Source organism: Oncorhynchus gorbuscha, linkage group LG24 (assembly GCF_021184085.1).
Source record: "Oncorhynchus gorbuscha isolate QuinsamMale2020 ecotype Even-year linkage group LG24, OgorEven_v1.0, whole genome shotgun sequence".
In the NCBI taxonomy this organism is placed as follows: Eukaryota; Metazoa; Chordata; class Actinopteri; order Salmoniformes; family Salmonidae; genus Oncorhynchus; species Oncorhynchus gorbuscha.
The window spans coordinates 55,844,455-55,861,677 of NC_060196.1; the positions used below are offsets into that span (position 1 = coordinate 55,844,455).

General features: G+C 46.2%; 1 pseudogene; it reads right to left on the minus strand.

Annotated features, from left to right (window-relative positions):
• Positions 1–17,223, minus strand: part of LOC124012273 — a 245,447-nt pseudogene that overhangs the window by 149,766 nt on the left and 78,458 nt on the right.

Sequence of the window (17,223 nt, forward strand, 5' to 3'; positions counted from 1 at the left end):
TCCAGTTCTAGTGTTGAGGGACAAAATGTGCTTTTTTTTAAAAATATATCAGACAATGATGCATTCTGGATGGAGAGCTCGCAGGAAGTGCTGTGGTCCCCACGGGTAGCAAACAGTTTCTCAATGTTCTGTGTCATTGAGGTTGATTGAAACGTGGGTGAAGCACAGCAGATGGGAGCAGGAAATGGTGCCAGAGCTTTGTGGGATAACCCGTCGCCACATCCTCCCTCAGTCCAGTCCAGCTCAAAGTGAACGCACCAGGAGTTGAGTGGATGAACATGCTGCTACAAACTCACTCCAATCATTAAACTCACTATTTAACCAACAATCCATCTATTGTTGTGACTACTTGGACCTACCATTCCATATTGAACCCAAACTATATGATTTGAAAGAAAAGTATTTGAATAAACATGAAAACAGTGAATGTAAGAAGCTCACCATTTTTAAATAGGCTACATGTCATATTAAACAGCATATAAACACTCTAAATAGGCCAGGAGACAGACAGAGTCTAAGAAGGCTATATGATTTCAATTATTTCAAGGCTATAGCCTACAAAGAAATACACTGTGAGTGTGACACACTAGGCTGGTAGGCAGTCAGGGACATTAGGTCCTCAGCATTTAAACAACATTTCTTTGTATTAAATCATTATAGTCTATAAATTGTGCATACAGGCTGTGACTTCGTCTACTTAGAATGAAATATAAATGAAATAAAAAATGACTTATTAGTGTCTTTGAATTCATTTTTAGAAACACGAGTTTGTCCAGTCTGTGGCTTCAGGCTCATGTGATGGTGTCTGGAGAGCCGGCCAGCAGCAGGGAATATCCTCTCCACACTTGCCGAGCCACTGGGGATGCTAAACACCCTTTAGGCCACTCTTGCCAGGCGGCGCAGAGATGCATAGTTGTTATTTCACTTTTCTATAGGTAGTCCTTAATTAGCTAGCCACCTCGGCCCTTTCTTTTATCATGTTCACGTAGTAAGTACACCATCCTGCTTTGGGGATATGTGTCTTTTCAGATTCCACAATGATTCTTTAGTTGAGGAAAATACATCACCACACTCCCTCTCTTGGTCCTCATCTTTGTAAGTCACCTTGTTTTAGCACTTGTGTGTTTTATCAGTTTCTTTATGAAAATATTTAGCGAACTCCAAGACAGTAGCTAAAGCAAGGGGCTATAGTAGCACACAAGTAGACTACAGATGCATGCTGGGCCGGGGATGCCCTGAGCTCGTGAAGTGAGCTCTACTGAAAAACTACCGGAGCAAAATTGGAGGGGGCGAGATGGCCGAAGCCCCAGCCTTTGTGAATCTCGCTCCGTGCTCCATTCAAATTGGGTAAGCTCTGCTCCTCGCGTCGCTCCATTCAAATTGGGTAAGCTCTGCTCCTCGCGTCGCTCCATTCAAATTGGGTAAGCTCTGCTCCTCGCGTCGCTCCATTCAAATTGGGTAAGCTCTGCTCCTCGCGTCGCTCCAGTCAAATTGGGTAAGCTCCGCTCCTGGCTTCTCTCCATTCAAATTGGGTAAGCTCTGCTCCTCGCGTCGCTCCAGTCAAATTGGGTAAGCTCCGCTCCAGTCAAATTGAGTAAGCTCCGCTCCTCACTTCGCTCCAGTCAAATTGGGTAAGCTCCGCTCCTCGCTTCGCTCCAGTCAAATTGGGTAAGCTCTGCTCCTCGCTTCACTCCAGTCAAATTGGGTAAGCTCTGCTCCTTGCTTCGCTCCAGTCATATTGGGTAAGCTCCGCTCCTCGCTTCGCTCCAGTCAAATTGGGTAAGCTCCGCTCCTCGCTTCGCTCCAGTCAAATTGGGTAAGCTCCGCTCCTCGCTTCGCTCCAGTCAAATTGGGTAAGCTCCGCTCCTCACTTCGCTCCAGTCAAATTGGGTAAGCTCCGCTCCTCGCTTCACTCCAGTCAAATTGGGTAAGCTCTGCTCCTCGCTTCGCTCCAGTCAAATTGGGTAAGCTCTGCTCCTCGCTTCGCTCCAGTCATATTGGGTAAGCTCCGCTCCGCTCGCTCCAGTCAAATTGCTCGCTCCTCCAGTCAAATTGGGTAAGCTCCGTTCCTCGCTGGCTCCAGTCGCTCCACTCCTCGCGTCGCTCCAGTCAAATTGGGTAAGCTCCACTCCTCGTGAAATTGGGTAGCTCGCTCCAGTCAAATTGGGTAAGCTCCGCTCCTCGCTTCGCTCCAGTCAAATTGGGTAAGCTCTGCTCCTCGCTTCGCTCCAGTCAAATTGGGTAAGCTCCGTTCCTCGCGTGGCTCCAGTCAAATTGGGTAAGCTCCACTCCTCGCGTCGCTCCAGTGAAATTGGGTAAGCTCCACTCCTCGCTTCGCTCCAGTGAAATTGGGTAAGCTCCGCTCCTCGCTTCGCTCCAGTCAAATTGGGTAAGCTCCGCTCCTCGCTTCGCTCCAGTCAAATTGGGTAAGCTCCGCTCCTCGCGTCGCTCCAGTCAAATTGGGTAAGCTCCACTCCTCGCGTCGCTCCAGTCAAATTGGGTAAGCTCCACTCCTCGCTTCGCTCCAGTCAAATTGGGTAAGCTCCACTCCTCGCGTCACTCCAGTTCCTCTCACATACTCTGGCTAGCACAGTTCGAGAAGACATAAAATATACAGAACATGTCCACAATGAAATATATACAATTGCCTGACCTTGGGGAGAAGATATTTCAAACAGAACCCAATTCTAGTTCAATGTCAGATGGCTGTGCTGGTGAAGGCTTTGCATGAAATTTCATAAAAGGCCCCTTTGTGAGGCACTACTTCTACTAATGGTGAATTCTAAGGCAGTCTGTTCTCTCCACACCTTTAGGACTACAGACAAGCCCCAAAAATAGCCTGAGCCACTAGTCTTATCTCTGACTTTAAACACCGTTTTCTAGATATTTAAAAACTCATTAAGAATGACTGAATGGGGCCAGTTGGCATTTTGTGGCAAATATCCCGATTCTGAAGCCTCTGAGTTAGCATGAAATCTCCAGGAGGTGTGTACTGTATAAACACAGAACACATATGTACACACACAAACGCACGCAAACACACACGCACACACACACACACGCCAGATACTGCTGCTAATCTGTGTGATCTCCTCTCTCACATTCTGTGAGTTGAAGGATGATGACTCAATGTTTTCTCAAGTCTCCAAGTCATTGTGAAGGAGGAGTCCTTAAAGATGGCCGCTGTGTTGTTAACTACACTGCCTTGCGAAAGTATTCGGCCCCCTTGAACTTTGCGACCTTTTGCCACATTTCAGGCTTCAAACATAAAGATATAAAACTGTATTTTTGTTGTGAAGAATCAACAACAAGTGGGACACAATCATGAAGTGGAACGACATTTATTGGATATTTCAAACTTTTTTAACAAATCAAAAACTGAAAAATTGGGCGTGCAAAATTATTCAGCCCCTTTACTTTCAGTGCAGCAAACTCTCTCCAGAAGTTCAGTGAGGATCTCTAAATGATCCAATGTTGACCTAAATGACTAATGATGATAAATACAATCCACCTGTGTGTAATCAAGTCTCCGTATAAATGCACCTGCACTGTGATAGTCTCAGAGGTCCGTTAAAAGCGCAGAGAGCATCATGAAGATCAAGGAACACACCAGGCAGGTCCGAGATACTGTTGTGAAGAAGTTTAAAGCCGGATTTGGATACAAAAAGATTTCCCAAGCTTTAAACATCCCAAGGAGCACTGTGCAAGCGATAATATTGAAATGGAAGGAGTATCAGACCACTGCAAATCTACCAAGACCTGGCCGTCCCTCTAAACTTTCAGCTCATACAAGGAGAAGACTGATCAGAGATGCAGCCAAGAGGCCCATGATCACTGTGGATGAACTGCAGAGATCTACAGCTGAGGTGGGAGACTCTGTCCATAGGACAACAATCAGTCGTATATTGCACAAATCTGGCCTTTATGGAAGAGTGGCAAGAAGAAAGCCATTTCTTAAAGATATCCATAAAAAGTGTTGTTTAAAGTTTGCCACAAGGCACCTGGGAGACACACCAAACATGTGGAAGAAGGTGCTCTGGTCAGATGAAACCAAAATTGAACTTTTTTGCAACAATGCAAAACGTTATGTTTGGCGTAAAAGCAACACAGCTCATCACCCTGAACACACCATCCCCACTGTCAAACATGGTGGTGGCAGCATCATGGTTTGGGCCTGCTTTTCTTCAGCAGGGACAGGGAAGATGGTTAAAATTTATGGGAAGATGGATGGAGCCAAATACAGGACCATTCTGGAAGAAAACCTGATGGAGTCTGCAAAAGACCTGAGACTGGGACAGAGATTTGTCTTCCAACAAGACAATAATCCAAAACATAAAACGAAATCTACAATGGAATGGTTCAAAAATAAACATATCCAGGTGTTAGAATGGCCAAGTCAAAGTCCAGACCTGAATTCAATCGAGAATCTGTGGAAAGAACTGAAAACTGCTGTTCACAAATGCTCTCCATCCAACCTCACTGAGCTCGAGCTGTTTTGCAAGGAGAAATGGGAAAAAAATTCAGTCTCTCGATGTGCAAAACTGATAGAGACATACCCCAAGCGACTTACAGCTGTAATCGCAGCAAAAGGTGGCGCTACAAAGTATTAACTTAAGGGGGCTGAATAATTTTGCACGCCCAATTTTTCAGTTTTTGATTTGTTAAAAACGTTTGAAATATCCAATAAATGTCGTTCCACTTCATGATTGTGTCCCACTTGTTGTTGATTCTTCACAAAAAAATACAGTTTTATATCTTTATGTTTGAAGCCTGAAATGTGGCAAAAGGTCGCAAAGTTCAAGGGGGCCGAATACTTTCGCAAGGCACTGTATGTGCTGATGTCCGCTGATTGACAGCCTGGGAGTCAAATGCCGATGTCAGATCCACAAAGCGGCTGTTCATAGGGAGCCAAAGACCCGTCGGCATCACCAGAACGGATGGACATTAACACCAAAGCCAAATCAAACTGCGAGACATTCAATACACAATTTCTGTGCTGTGTGTGTGTGTGTGTGTGTGTGTGTGTGTGTGTGTGTGTGTGTGTGTGTGTGTGTGTGTGTGTGTGTGTGTGTGTGTGTGTGTGTGTGTGTGTGTGTGTGTGTGTGTGTGTGTGTGTGTGTGTGAGAGAGATCGTTGTGTCTGCAAGTCTCAGGGTGGCTGGAAACAATATCTCAATTAGACCGGTCGGAGCTCAGAGAGAGAGAGAGGGTGAACTAACCAGAGGCGGTTCTTCCTGCTGTTCTGCTGGCTCAGTCTTACCTCATTAGGGCTGAGCAGAGGACAGTGTAAAGGGAGACAAAAGTCAGCTTTGGGAGATTGATAAACATGGTGGGAGACTAGAGCGAGACATTAGGGATGTGAGGGATGAGAACATAATAGAGGATCTTTGGTATGACACAACTCTGAGTTCCACCATTCATCATTCGGAGGGGGGGGGCTTCAAAATGGCCTCTCTCTGCACTGCAGGGACCTTCAGCAGAGCACAGCAGCAGAACATAGGCCTTTAAAACACAGGACAATGTAGTCCAAAACAGGCAGTTTTTTTCATGAATAGGGATGGGTAGTGGACAGGAGATAGGGTGAGGAAGGGGAGAGAGTGGAGAGTTGTCTTACCCGTAAGAGTGACTGGGACTCCTCCTTGGCCTTGCCATCGGTGGGTGAGGAGTACTGCTGCGCCAGATGCCCAGGTTTGTCGGCCCCACCGGGAGTCTGTCCTGGAAGGAAGGCCTTGGTGTCGACCCCCCCCAGACTGAACACCAGGCTTGGGGAGTCCCTGAGCACCACTGAAAGCCCCTTCTGCTGCTGGTGGTGGTGCTCCTGGGAGGCAGCCACGGCGTTGAGTAGACTCAGGGCGCCCTGGGGGAACTGGGCCGGACTACCCCTCAGGAGGTCCCTGGCCCGCTCCTTAGGCACCCACACAAGGCCTGCTGCGTGGGCTTGGACCTGGGCCTCTCTGGCCTCCATCCAGCCCTTGGACCCCCGGGCCTCCTTCTCGTCCAGGGCCTCGCTCTTCACCCCTTCGGCCCCGGGCCCTGCCTCGGCGGCGCGGCTCTCTGGGGGAACCAGACTGTAGAGCTTGAGGTCGCCCTTGCTCTCCTCCTTGATGCTGAGGGTGGAGGGGGTTGTGGCGGAGCAGCCATTGATGGTGACGAAGGAAGCGGAGGGATGGGAGGAGGAGGCGGAGGTCTCTTTGCAGTGGGCCGTGTTGAAGTGATCCAGCAGTGACAAGGTGTCGGAGGCGGTGAAGCTGCAGTGGCGGCACCGACAACAGCCATGGACTCTCCTACAGGGAGCAGACAATCGAAGGGTTAATAAAAGAGGCACAGTGTTAACAAAGAGAAAGCATCGACAGGGAGAGGGAAAGAGTGGTTAGACAACATCATCGGGAAATAAATACCGGCTTGGTCAACACTGTAGGTATTATTCTGTTTTATATATACTCAGGGTTTTTCCGCTTTATTTAATAATAAAAATAATACTTTTAAAAACTTTTATAGCGCTATTCATTACATAAATAATCTCAAAGTGCTTTATTGATCCCAGGGAGATACCACTACTCCACATGACTGTACGTACACAGACCTAATTAACTAAAGATATTCTAAAAGGCTCAGCTAAAGCTAAAATACAGGGTCCTTCCACCTCGAAAAGCATAAGAACAACGATTTTGACAAAAACCACCCCAACAACAAGTATTCAGTATCAGTGCTCTGTGTCTGACAAGTAGCACAGCGCTGCGGCTCTGAGTATTGTTTCTTCATCCTATGTAATGTATTCCCAGTGAATTTGGTCATGTTTTTTTTCATCCCCTGTTCAAAGAAAATAGTCATTGAATTTGTTGGGTTTAGGTCCTGTCCGACATCCTGATATTACCAGGTTCTGACCACTAGATGGTGGTGTTCCGTTTTTTGTTTTTCTTTTTTTAACGTTAAATTGATAGTTAAAGGGATAGTTCACCAAAATTACAAATTGGTTTCCTTAGCCTGTAAGCGGTCGATGATCCACCATAATTTGCAAATATATTCTTTATAAATCCTACAATGTGATTTTCTGGATTTTCTTTTCTCATTTTGTCTGTCATAATTGATGTGTACCTATGATGAAAATGACAGGCCTCTCTCATCTTTTTAAGTGGGAGACCTTGCACAATTGGTGGCTGACTAAATACTTTTTTTGCCCCACTGTACTTGTTGTTGGGTTGGGATTGGCATGGGGCGAGGGGTGTGGGGGGTCCATGGGTGGCTCTTCACAATTTCTTTTGGATTCCTCATTTCTTACTCAATATCAGAACAAAGTTTGGTCCAAATCTGATTTTGGGTACTATATTTTTTTGAATATTATATGAATCCAATAAATTCAAATGGATTCAATCAATTAGCTTATTTTCTCAGAGATCAAATGAATGTTCCAGGAATGCTAATCTTGTCTATTTCTAACTACATGATTTCAGAACAATCTGAGATGGTGGGTGTCATGACTTGCTGAAATGACATGTAAGACCTTTAGACTTTTTTCTTATGATCCCATGGCTAACACTGTTTGGAGAAAAAGCAAACCTCATACAGGAAGCAGAATATGCCAGCCCTAGTCCCCACTTCCTGATGATAGTCTGAGAAAAAAAAATTGATGAAGTTGTTATTTCAATCAAAAAGTTACGAGTTCAATCAATAATATGATTTAAATTGATTGAATCTCACTGTCTCACGCCATCTCACATGCATTCTCCAAACTCCAATCATCATATATCAAATTGACCAATCATTATGATTCACATGAAAACTTCAGCTAATTAAACAGTTGGCTTTTCCACAGAAACACAATGAAGCGTCACAGCAGAAACACACTGCTTTAATTTCCTGTTGACGTAGCCACGTCACCATAGAGACACGTAGCCACGTCACCATAGAGACACCCAACGTGTGTGTTGGTGCCCAAAAAAATAAATAAACTCAACTGCATTGCCCACTCCTGTTTCTTTCACCAGCATCAACAAGAGAGCTTGGAGTGTGGTCATTCATCCATAGCCTCAACTCTTCAGACTTACACGCACACACACATGACCACTAAGAATAACTACATTGTTGAATAGAGAACTTCTCTGTGACTCTAATCTGATTATACTCCAACTGAAACGCAAACAAAACAACAACTTAGAAACAAATTACCGCTATTGTTTTGGGATACAGGAAATGACATCTACAGGTATGTACTGTTGTACTGTTGCATTCTAGGATTTCCCACTGACAAATTATTACACCGTACAACACTGATTGTTTTATACCAAATAAAAATGTTGGTGTGTCAAGGTTAGGGTTTTCCGGTAATAGTCGGCTTTTGTCTGATTACATTTTTTTTTATAGGAAAGCCTAAAAATAGAATTGGCACCGGGAGAAGAATAAATAAATTCCCAATGTGAAATAATGTTTTTAATCCTCTTCATTGATGGAAATACATTTGACAGGTCATGGCTTATCGGTATACAGGTTCATTTGCATAATTGAGTGTAATTAAATTGGTGCGTGTGTACAGCATATTCCTTATGTATCTTACTTATTATACGCATACAGTATACAGATAAAGAGGCTTTGAGCGGGAAATCTGTCACACAGGAAATGCGTAGGCAACAGAAGGCTGGCGTCATCCGCGTGTCACACAGGAAATGCGTAGGCAACAGAAGGCTGGCGTCATCAGCGTGTCACACAGGAAATGCGTAGGCAACAGAAGGCTGGCGTCATCAGCGTGTCACACAGGAAATGCGTAGGCAACAGAAGGCTGGCGTCATCAGCGTGTCACACAGGAAATGCGTAGGCAACAGAAGGCTGGCGTCAACAGGAAATGCGTAGGCAACAGAAGGCTGGCGTCATCAGCGTGTCACACAGGAAACAGAAGGCTGCGTAGGCAACAGAAGGCTGGCGTCAGCGTGTCACACAGGAAATCAGCGTGTCACACAGGAAATGCGTAGGCAACAGAAGGCTGGCGTCATCAGCGTGTCACACAGGAAATGCGTAGGCAACAGAAGGCTGGCGTCATCAGCGTGTCACACAGGAAATGCGTAGGCAACAGAAGGCTGGCGTCATCAGCGTGTCACACAGGAAATGCGTAGGCAACAGAAGGCTGGCGTCATCAGCTTGTCACACAGGAAATGCGTAGGCAACAGAAGGCTGGCGTCATCAGCGTGTCACACACCACTTTGCAATGAGCTGGAAGCAGTATGTATTTTAAAAACATCAATTCAGCAAAAAATGAAACGGTCCTTTTTTTCAGAACCCTGTCTTTCAAAGATAATTTGTAAAACATCAAAATAACTTTACAGATCTTCATTGTAAAGGGTTTAAACGCTGTTTCCCATGCCACTAACAGCTTACAGACGGTAGGCAATTAAGGTCAAAATTATGAAAACTTAGGACACTAAAGAGGCCTTTCAACTGACTCTGAAAAACACCAAAAGAAAGATGCCCAGGGTCCCTGCTCCTCTGTGTGAACGTGCCTTAGGCAGGCATGAGGACAGCAGATGTGGCCAGGGCAATAAATTGTAATGTTCGTATTGTGAGACGCCTAAGACAGGGAGACAGGACAGACAGCTGATCGTCCTCGCAGTGGCAGACCATGTGTAACAACACCTGCACAGGATTGGTACATCCAAACATCTCACCTGCGGGACAGGTACAAGTTGGCACCAACAAATGACGAGTTACACCAGGAACGCACAATCCCTTCATCAGTGCTCAGACTGTCCGCCGTGGCTGAGCGAGGCTGGACTGAGGATGGACTGAGGACTTGTAGGCCTGCTGTAAGGCAGGTCCTCACCAGACATCACCGGCAACAAAGTCGCATATTGGCACAAAACCACCGTCGCGGGACCAGACAGGGCTGGAAAAAAGTGCTCTTCACTGATGAGTCACGGTTTTGTCTCCCAAGGGGTGATGATTTGTGTTTATCGTTAAAGGAATGAGCGTTACACCGAGGCCTGTATTCTGGAGCGGGTTCGGTTTGGAGGTGGAGGGTCCGTCATGGTCTGGGGCTGTGTGTCACAGCATCATCGAACTGAGCATGTTGTCATTGCAAGCTATTTTAACGCTGTGTGTTACAGGGAAGACATCCTTCTCCCTCATGTGGTACCCTTCCTGCAGGTTCATCCTGACATGACCCTCCAGCATGACAATGCCACCAGCAATACTGCTCGTTCTGTGCGTGATTTCCCACAAGACAGGAATGTCAAGTGTTCTGTCATGGCCAGCGAAGAGTCCGGATCTCAATCCCATTGAGCACGTCTGGGACCTGTTGGATCGGGGGGTGAGGGCTAGGGCCATTCCCCCTAGAAATATCCGGGAACTTGCAGGTGTCTTGGTGGAAGTGTGGAGTAACATCTCACAGCAAGAACTGGCAAATCTGGTGCAGTCCATGAGGAGGAGATGCAATGTAGTACTTGATGCAGCTGGTGGCCACACCAGATTCTGATGGTTACTTTTGATTTTGAACCCCCCCCCCCCCCTTTGTTCAGGGACACATAATAACATTTTGGTTGGTCACATGTCTGTGGAACTTGTTCAGTTTATGTCTCAGTTGTTGAATCTTGTTAGGGTCATACAAATATTTACACATGTTAAGTTTGCTGAAAATAAATGCAGTTGACAGTGAGAGGACTTTTTTTTAGTTTATACTTAATTGTCTGAAACCTCAACATTAAATGTTGCTTCATATTATAAGGCATGTCTTACCTTGCTTCAAAGTAGCCAAAATCAGACCATATCAGTGAAGGCAATTATTTGATATCAACTTTCATGTATTGTCCAGTAGCCAAAGGAACAAGTGTGATCATATTAACAACTCATGTAGTTGCTGCATATTAGTTCTCCCTTCTTTCAATGTTTTTTTAACGGATATTTTAATCTCTGTCACATGAAACTGCTCACATGTGTAGTGTGCTTTTCACAATGGTGTTTTCCCGTTAATTGCATAATGAACATTTGACTGTAGCCTCCTGCCTTGTGTACATTGCTGTGCTAATAATGTGAAGAAATAATAGTTTATCAACATTTGAAGGTAAACGTTCTGATCTGTTGCATCAGACTCGTTGATTTTTAGCATTGTTTTTTTTTATGCAGGCTTGGCCTAATGGTTGTATGAACTTGGGATCTATCGTCCCACAACTGTCCCAGAGTCTGCTTGGAAAAGGCTTGTTTTTTCTCGACAAGCTGACCAATAGATTAGGTCAACGTTTCTACTATGGGGGATAGTAGATTGACACAGGTTAGTCATTTTGCTGTTCATTACTTGTCTTGTTGGCTGAGATTAAGTAATTGTGGTCAGTTATTCTAACACAGTGGTTCCCAACCAGGGGTGCAATGGGGTTACTTAGCCTGTCCACAGGAAGTACTTCAGAAGACTCATGAGATCATAGACCTACTGGTAACATGCACATGAAGGGGTACTTCAGCGGTCCTCCGGGCAGAGCAAAACTCAGTTGGTGGTACAGTACTTCAGAACTCAGTTGGTGGTACAGTACTTCAGAACTCAGTTGGTGGTACAGTACTTCAGAACTCAGTTGGTGGTACAGTACTTTAGAACTCAGTTGGTGGTACAGTACTTTAGAACTCAGTTGGTGGTACAGTACTTTAGAACTCAGTTGGTGGTACAGTACTTTAGAACTCAGTTGGTGGTACAGTACTCAGAACTCAGTTGGTGGTACAGTAACTCAGTTGGTGGTACAGTACTTTAGAACTCAGTTGGTGGTACAGTTTGGTGGTACAGTACTTTAGAACTCAGTTGGTGGTACAGTACTTCAGAACTCAGTTGGTGGTACAGTACTTCAGAACTCAGTTGGTGGTACAGTACTTTAGAACTCAGTTGGTGGTACAGTACTTTAGAACTCAGTTGGTGGTACAGTACTTCAGAACTCAGTTGGTGGTACAGTACTTCATAACTCAGTTGGTGGTACAGTACTTTAGAACTCAGTTGGTGGTACAGTACTTTAGAACTCAGTTGGTGGTACAGTACTTTAGAACTCAGTTGGTGGTACAGTACTTTCAGTTGGTGGTACTCAGTTGGTACAGTACTTTAGAACTCAGTTGGTGGTACAGTACTTCAGAACTCAGTTGGTGGTACAGTACTTTAGAACTCAGTTGGTGGTACAGTACTTTAGAACTCAGTTGGTGGTACAGTACTTTAGAACTCAGTTGGTGGTACAGTAACCGAAAAAAGGTTAGGAACCACTGTACTGACATCAGAATTTGGAAAGAAGGACCGCATATCATTAAATCCTCGACTTGCATGTTCTGTTAACAGGAATGACTGTAAACTACATGTGATTTCTATCATTCTGATCGCCATGGGTGTACACCCTAATCAGGTTACGCAGCCAACGCATAGGGGTCCGGTAGATATCTCAAATGTTCGGTAATTGAAAATGCTGCTGGTCAAATGTCCAGCGCCACATTTTCCTAACAGAAACCATGGTGTGTGTATTGTGTTGGTGTATAAAGTGTGTGTGCGTGTGTGTGTGTGTGTGTGTGTGTGTGTGTGTGTGTGTGTGTGTGTGTGTGTGTGTGTGTGTGTGTGTGTGTGTGTGTGTGTGTGTGTGTGTGTGTGTGTGTGTGTGTGTGTGTGTGTGTGTGTGTGTGTGTGTGTGTGTGTGTGTGTGTGCGTGTGTGCGTGCGTGTGTGCATGTGTGTGTGTGTGTGTGTGTTTAGCCTCTGCAGGCTTCTCTGATTATCTGAACTGTTTACATCTCAAAAGGCTGCTACACCAGGCCAAGAGGCCAGCCTCTAATGAACGTCCTGAACATCTGTAGTTTTTCAAGGCAGTGCATCCAACAATATGCATCCGACTCCCAACGTGTATGAGCATATACACTCACTACCATACATGACAATGTGTCAAATCTAGCATGTACTCTCATGAACATACACAAAATGAGATACAGAGACACACAGAGAAACACACATACAGCCAAAGAACCTATTCTTTGGGGTAGCATAGCAAAGGTTTTTTCAATATAAAACAACTTTTCCTCCAAGCGCAGAAAACAGACGACATACAATATCAATGACAGCTTCATGAGAATCAACGGACAAGTGTGCAACCTGAGAGACAGTGGTAAGGCCAGCAGGCTAATGATCCTATCCACCCAGTAAGGCCAGCAGGCTAACGATCCTATCCACCCAGTAAGGCCAGCAGGCTAATGATCCTATCCACCCAGTAAGGCCAGCAGGCTAATGATCCTATCCACCCAGTAAGGCCAGCAGGCTAATGATCCTATCCACCCAGTAAGGCCAGCAGGCTAATGATCCTATCCACCCAGTAAGGCCAGCAGGCTAATGATCCTATCCACCCAGTAAGGCCAGCAGGCTAATGATCCTATCCACCCAGTAAGGCCAGCAGGCTAATGATCCTATCCACCCAGTAAGGCCAGCAGGCTAATGATCCTATCCACCCAGTAAGGCCAGCAGGCTAATGATCCTATCCTCCCAGTAAGGCCAGCAGGCTAATGATCCTATCCACCCAGTAAGGCCAGCAGGCTAATGATCCTATCCACCCAGTAAGGCCAGCAGGCTAATGATCCTATCCTCCCAGTAAGGCCAGCAGGCTAATGATCCTATCCTCCCAGTAAGGCCAGCAGGCTAATGATCCTATCCTCCCAGTAAGGCCAGCAGGCTAATGATCCTATCCTCCCAGTAAGGCCAGCAGGCTAATGATCCTATCCACCCAGTAAGGCCAGCAGGCTAATGATCCTATCCACCCAGTAAGGCCAGCAGGCTAATGATCCTATCCACCCAGTAAGGCCAGCAAGCTAATGATCCTATCCACCCAGTAAGGCCAGCAAGCTAATGATCCTATCCTCCCAGTAAGGCCAGCAGGCTAATGATCATATCCACCCAGTAAGGCCAGCAGGCTAATGATCCTATCCACCCAGTAAGGCCAGTAAGCTAATGATCCAATCCACCCAGTAAGGCAAGCAGGCTAATGATCCTAGCAGGCTAGTCTATTTTTCTTTGTATGTAACTGTTCTTAAAGTTGTATTGTCAATTTGTTTTGTGTTTAAACACCATTTTAAATGTGTACTTGACACTGTAACAAAATGTCCCCATGGGGACAATAATGTAAGTAAGTAAAGATGCTATGGCACCACTGATGGTATGGCACTACTGATGGTATGGCACCACTGATGGTATGGCACCACTGATGGTATGGCACTACTGATGGTATGGCACTACTGATGGTATGGCACCACTGATGGTATGGCACCACTGATGGTATGGCACCACTGATGGTATGGTACCACTGATAGTATGGCACCACTGCTGGTATGGCACTACTGATGGTATGGCACTACTGATGGTATGGCACTACTGATGGTATGGCACCACTGATGGTATGGCACTACTGATGGTATGGCACCACTGCTGGTATGGCACTACTGATGGTATGGCACCACTGATGGTATGGCACCACTGATGGTATGGCACCACTGATGGTATGGGATGGTGTGGCACTACTGATGGTATGGCACTACTGATGGTATGGTACCACTGATGGTATGGTACCACTGACGGTATGGCCCCACTGATGGTATGGTACCACTGATGGTATGGCACCACTGATGGTATGGCACTACTGATGGTATGGCACTACTGATGGTATGGCACTACTGATGGTATGGCACCACTGATGGTATGGCACTACTGATGGTATGGCACTACTGATGGTATGGCACCACTGATGGTATGGCACCACTGATGGTATGGCACCACTGATGGTATGGAACCACTGATGGTATGGCACCACTGATGGTATGGAACCACTGATGGTATGGCACTACTGATGGTATGGCACCACTGATGGTATGGTACCACTGTACTCAATGTGATTGGAGTATCTGCACTCTTTAAAATACATTCAAATGCTTTTATTGATTTTTTATACAATAAACAGGTTTTTGGGGCTAAAAACCCAATGTCTGTGTCAGTAAAAGTATTGAGTGGATGTCATTAGTGGACTATGAAATGAAACTCCCTTAGCTATGCACCAGTGAACGCACTCAACACTGGGTATTTAACAAAGGCCTGGTCGGCGCGGAGCTGTGAGGTGAACTGAACTGAATCCCACCAGTGTGACGGACAGATCCCTCTGACATCACAGAGGAAATGAAAACTCTGGCCCAGCACGACTGGTAACTGGGCTGCCGGTGCCCCTCTCTCTGAGGATTAGGAGGAGGTGGAGAAGGAGGGAGCTGTACACTATATAGATAGAAGCAAACAAGGGAGTGTTGGTCTAGGACTGGGGAGTCTGGGCTGGAGAGGCTAGGGGTAAAACATGGTTTTATTTTTAATTATTTCACAAGGCAAGTCGGGTAAGAACAAATTCTTATTTACAATGATGGTCTGGGAACAGTGGGTTAACTGCCTTGTTCAGGGGCAGAACGACATATTTTTACATGATCAGTTTAGGGATTAGATCTAGCAACCATTCACCCCTACAGTGAGGAATGAGCTGGACTTTGTCTAGAGAGGTGAAAATGTTAAAAGCATTGCAGAAAATCAGCCTTCAACAAGTGATAGGTTGAAATAATCACACTGACAAAGACTACTAAATACGTTTAAAAAGCCAAACTCAAAGATAATAACAGAAGAAAAGGGCAGGCTAAATAAATATGTTTCTCCTGACCTGCTGGCTAACTCAGTATAAATATGTTTCCCCTGACCTGCTGGCTAACTCAGTATAAATATGTTTCCCCTGACCTGCTGGCTAACTACAGGAACGGAACACAAAGGAAGAAATAGGGACTCAAATCAGGGGAAAGGATCGGGAACAGGTGTGGGAAGACTAAATGATTGATTAGGGGAATAGGAACAGCTGGGAGCAGGAACGGAACGATAGAGAGAAGAGAGAGCGAGAGAGTGAGAGAGGGAGGGGGAGAGAGAGGGATAGAAAGAGGAAAGAACCTAATAAGACCAGCAGAGGGAAACGAATAGAATGGGAAGCACAGGGACAAGACAAGATAATAAATGACAAAACATGACAGTACCCCCCACTCACCGAGCGCCTCCTGGCGCACTCGAGGAGGAATCCTGGCGGCAACGGAGGAAATCATCAATGAGTGAACGGTCCAGCACGTCCCGAGACGGAACCCAACTCCTCTCCTCAGGACCGTAACCCTCCCAATCCACTAAGTATTGGTGACCCCGTCCCCGAGAACGCATGTCCATGATCTTATGTACCTTGTAAATAGGTGCGCTCTCGACAAGGACGGGAGGGGGGAGGGAAGACGAACGGGGTGCGAAGAAAGGGCTTGACACAGGAGACATGGAAGACAGGATGGACGCGACGAAGATGTCGCGGAAGAAGCAGTCGCACAGCGACAGGATTGACGACCTGGGAGACACGGAACGGACCAATGAACCGCGGAGTCAACTTACGAGAAGCTGTCGTAAGAGGAAGGTTGCGAGTGGAAAGCCACACTCTCTGGCCGCAACAATACCTTGGACTCTTAATCCTGCGTTTATTGGCGGCTCTCACAGTCTGTGCCCTGTAACGGCAAAGTGCAGACCTCACCCTCCTCCAGGTGCGCTCACAACGTTGGACAAACGCTTGAGCGGAGGAACTGGACTCGGCAAGCTGGGATGAGAACAGAGGAGGCTGGTAACCCAGACTACTCTGAAACGGAGATAACCCGGTAGCAGACGAAGGAAGCGAATTGTGAGCGTATTCTGCCCAGGGGAGCTGTTCTGCCCAAGACGCAGGGTTTCTGAAAGAAAGGCTGCGTAGTATCTGTTTCCAATCGTCTGATTGGCCCTCTCTGCTTGACCGTTAGACTGGGGATGAAACCCGGAAGAGAGACTGACGGACGCACCAACCAAACGACAGAACTCCTCCAAAACTGTGGCGTGAATTGCGGGCCTCTGTCTGAAACGGCGTCTAACGGGAGGCCATGAATTCTGAATACATTCTCGATAATGATTTGTGCCGTCTCCTTAGCGGAAGGAAGTTTAGCGAGGGGAATGAAATGTGCCGCCTTAGAGAACCTATCGACAACCGTAAGAATCACAGTCTTCCCCGCAGACAAAGGCAGACCGGTAATGAAGTCTAGGGCGATGTGAGACCATGGTCGAGAAGGAATGGGGAGCGGTCTGAGACGACCGGCAGGAGGAGAGTTACCCGACTTAGTCTGCGCGCAGTCCGAACAAGCAGCCACGAAACGGCGCGTGTCACGCTCCTGAGTCGGCC